A 4,539-nucleotide genomic window follows, 5' to 3' on the forward strand; every position below is an offset into this window, starting at 1 on the left:
CTTTTTTTCCCCCCCCCAGTATAGTAGTAACATTGTTTTTAATGGAGGTCATCACAAAACTCAAGGCTATCTTGAATTCCCAGCTAGCTTTTTTTAGACATACTGATGACTAAGTTAATGACTTTATTTCTTTTTTGTCAAATATACTTCAGTTTTGCATTTGTTCCTAATTGGAGATCAAATTAATCCAATTAATTTGGTCTTACAACCTTTTTTCTACATCTATAAAGAGCTAAGAATTTCTCATCTGAAAAACTTTACAACTGTCAGCACCTAATGGGTTTGTCAATGTTATTAGCAGTAAATAATAAACATAGAAAATGACTTGACATGAACTTTAGCAAGCTATCCACAAAGAGTTTCAGTACATAGATCAATATATTTCCTGGAGAGTGGCTATTTATTGAAGGCACTAAAAGCTTTGTTGGAAGAACAGTCACATTTTCCTGTTCAATTAGATCCTTTTCTGCACATGTGAAAACAGATACATGACAACAGTTACACAGTGAGAAAAACAAATATGATACATTTCAGTAAAGTATGGTTTTGTTTTCTCTGGCTTGGATAGTGAAGAACACAGCATAAATATGTTCTAATTTAAAAACTATTTCATACTTTTGGCCTTTGTTACTTCGATGTTTGTGCAGGCATTTATTAACCTTGCATTTCTAATTTCTCCATGAATTGACTCCTATATGGTATTATATTTATTTTATTCAGAATATTATATTGAAAATGAAATCACATTCGCATAGGAATAGGGTTTGTAAACTAAAATAGTTACGGTTTCTTTCTTTCTTTCTTTCTTTCTTTCTTTTTTCCCACTCCACAGTTAATAATGTATACCTTGGAAACATCATGCAGCTGATCCTTCTAAAGGGAGAGAAACACTTGCTCTGTTTTCAGAGCTGGCTAACACACCCAGCACTTCTGATCAATTCTTGCTCACAGTTTCAATAGTGATATTGAAAACTTTTAAAATACTTTCCCATCTATTATGTTTGATCAAAAAAAGGTATTCAAATGTTGTCCTTAGTGTATAGGAAAACATTACAGTGTTCTGAAGATTTATAGTATTATATAATTGTTGAAACTGAAATTATTAACATGATTCAGGGTTTGAAGGAAATCAATTGCAAGACAGATCAAATGGTGCCCTTTGTATATTACAAAATCAATTAATTTTGTTTTAGAAACTACACATGCTGTATGCATGACATATAAATAATACATGCATATATCTAATTAAAATGATAGCAATTGCCTATAAGCAATACAAAAAAAAACAGGCTGCTTTACTAGGAAAGTATATCAGTTGTTTACAAGTCTGCCAAAATTTAATTCTTTAGGAAGAATAGGAAGACTGAGCTTCTTCCTGAGGCTAGATTTTTGGAAAGTTTCAGCAAAATGATCAAAATGTTTTTTCTAATTTGTTTAAGGAAATCACATTATTTTTTCATCTGCAAGAAAACCAAGAATATTTTGTTTTCTTTTAAATACATGTGTAATGCTTTGTGGCATGGACATGAAGATCTATCAGAAAGTTGTATGGGAGTGAGGAGTGAATTCTGCTGTTCTATGAACACTCAGATTGGAACTTCTGAAAAGTTTGTATGTGTGCAACAGTGATTTTATATACTGTGAAGTTCCTACAGATATCCTACAGATATCCTGTGCAAAGATAAGCCTTAGTGTTTCATCTCTTGTAACAGGAACAAAACAGAACTGGCCTAGCAGGTGCTCAACTCAGGAAATTGTGTAAGTGGCATAGGGTAAGAATGTGGCCATATTGGTACTAACAGAAGCATCTCCTTTGTTCTTTGTTTGTCCTTCATTGGTGCTTGGCTAAGAGAAGAGAGGATCTTAAATATGAATAATAAACAGACTGTAGAGGTATGATCTCACAGTGATAGGACAAAAAAGCAGTCTGTGGTACCTGGACAAAGCAGGTGAGGGTTGATCAAGCTGGAGGGGATAAACCAGATCTGCATACATTGATTATAAACACAAGTATTTCACAGAGAATGCTAAACTGAGGGTGACCACAAAAGATGGAAGGACAAAGATGTATTTTGTTGGGTTGTGTTTCAGTGCTGTACAGTTTAGTTTATTTCTTTGCTTGCTCTTTTTTTTTTTACTCTTGGGTAATGAATTGCATTTTAATGGATGAAGGATGAAAAATAATATTTTCATTCTATATTATTGTAGTAAGAGAAAGTATTTGTTTTACAGATAGGACTGTTTGAAATTAATTAGAGGAAATTGTCTTTTAATTATATATTTTATATTATCTTTCAAGGCCTGTTGTGAACTAAGAGTTTATTAAGCTGTCTGTTGTCTTCAAAAGTAGGCAAGTTTCCCAGTATTTAGAGGTTTACTGTGATCATTTAGTGTAGATTTAACTGATGCTTTATGATGGGATTAATTAAATTAAGGACAGCTTTATTAAGGTATTCCCCTACCTATCTTCAAAAGGCTGTGAATAGTTTCAGTTACAAAATTCCAGTTAATATTTGAACTCCAGAAGATGAATTTACATTGAGAATTCCATATTTAGATCTATATATTTTGTAGCTAGTTAATCTTGGGATAGAAAGGATGATGTTTTATACAAGTTCAATATGCTTACCATCTCTTAGTGTGACACAGGGTTATAGACAGTGTATGTTTCCATTCTGATATCATGTTTGTTTATAGACTGTTGCTTGAAGAAGGGTAATTAAAACTGAAGTCTTCAGTAAGATGTTGCAGCTTTGCCAACACAGTTAAACAAGCTATTATCTCAGTATTGTAAAATTTAACTTTGCTTACCTATTGGATATTAGACAGCAACAGACCATATCCATGTACAGGGTGTGTGATAGGAAGCAGGCAAATAGCATTGAGCAGCACATGTGATGGTTGGATACATTTACCCATCAGAGCTGCATCTTCATCAGCCCTTTCCATCTATAACAAGAAAGCTTACTAGAGACTAACTGAAAATAGCAAGCTTTTAAACTAAGTAGAAGGGAGCTATAGGTGTGCATTTCAGATACATATAGATATAAATGAAGAAGCTGAAAAAGTGTTTTCTGTGGCTTGAAAGTCACTTGCTATTGGCTTGGAAGTTTTTAACTTGAAATTTAAAAGACTTCATTAAGATTATTTTTTCTTAAACTCTTATTAAGCTTTCTAAAATGTTTTGTAAAAGTTCTGAGTGCAGCATCTAGGACCTATTTACAGATTACAAAGCTCCTTTAAACTTAAAGAAAACAGCCCCCCTGAAACAGCTCCTTCCACACTCAGGGGTCTGTGAACATCGGTGTTACTGCAGCATACGAATTGTTCTGGTGACACCACAGAATAACAAGTAGCTGTTTAAATGACACGGTGAACATGAAGCTCATTTCCAAGCAATGCTACAGCCTTGATTTTGGTCAATGATTTACATAATGATTTCGAAGGAGCATATAACAAGTCCATGTCCCACCTGCATTTCAGCAGAATTAAAGTTTTCTCATTGAAGACTGCTCTGTTAATACTGAATCACTGAGTATAAAGAAGAACGCACAGATATCTGATTATGTATTAAAAATATTGAAATATGAAGGATCATTAACTGTATTTTTCTTCTTAGTAGAAGAAAAAGTTAACACACTGATAATAATGAGCGGAAGTGCCATACCTTTCTGAAGGAGTAGATATGGTGAACACAAAATTTGTCTGACCAGAGGCACTATAGTAGTAGAGGCACCATACTGTCGAGTGAAGTTCTACAGGACTCCCAGGCCAATGTTGTAAATGTGCTTCCAGAACTTTGACAAGCCAACCGGAAGGATAAATGTGAAGATTATAAAGCCATAAAAAAAAGAAGAAAACATGAACGATAAAAATATACTGTGGCATTTCTCATCTATTTCTTGTTTGTTTGTTTGTTTTTAATTTTTTTCTTTTTTTTTTTAATCTAGGCCATAGTCAAGGGATATAAAATATAAGAAAAGGAGCATCTGCTATCAGGTGAGACTTCAGGTTACAAAAAAAAGCAGCTGAGGTGAAGTGAAGTATCAGAAAGCATAGCCTAGAAAAAAATAGGTAGCTGTCAAAATTCTTCCTGAAAAAATGAGCAACAAATTCAAGAATCTTGGATACATTCCAGTTTTAAAGGATTTTTTAAATATGTTTTTGTAGTTACATTTCACAAACCCCAGGAACAGCTTATGCCATTTTGAACATAATTTGACTAACCATTACAAACTACTCAGTTAGAAACCCGAGAGTCATAAATCTCTGAAGTCCCATGCTTTAGAATTGCCATGCAATGCTCTGTATTGGCATAGGAGCATAAGATGTCTAGAGTCTCATTTCTTCAGAAAAAAAATAGGATGTATCCTTCTTAAAAATTAAAAAGTGGGAATTATCTTGAAATGTGTGATCAAATTGGATTCCTATTCCAAGGGGATGTTGGACATCTTACCTTCTCCAGTGCATACCAAGGCACACACTTTGGTCAGAATTTTACCAAATGAGACTCTCTGTTCCATTCTTTTTCCTATAGTA

The sequence above is a fragment of the Meleagris gallopavo genome, chromosome 3 (genome assembly GCF_000146605.3).
Source record: "Meleagris gallopavo isolate NT-WF06-2002-E0010 breed Aviagen turkey brand Nicholas breeding stock chromosome 3, Turkey_5.1, whole genome shotgun sequence".
Lineage (NCBI taxonomy): Eukaryota > Metazoa > Chordata > Aves > Galliformes > Phasianidae > Meleagris > Meleagris gallopavo.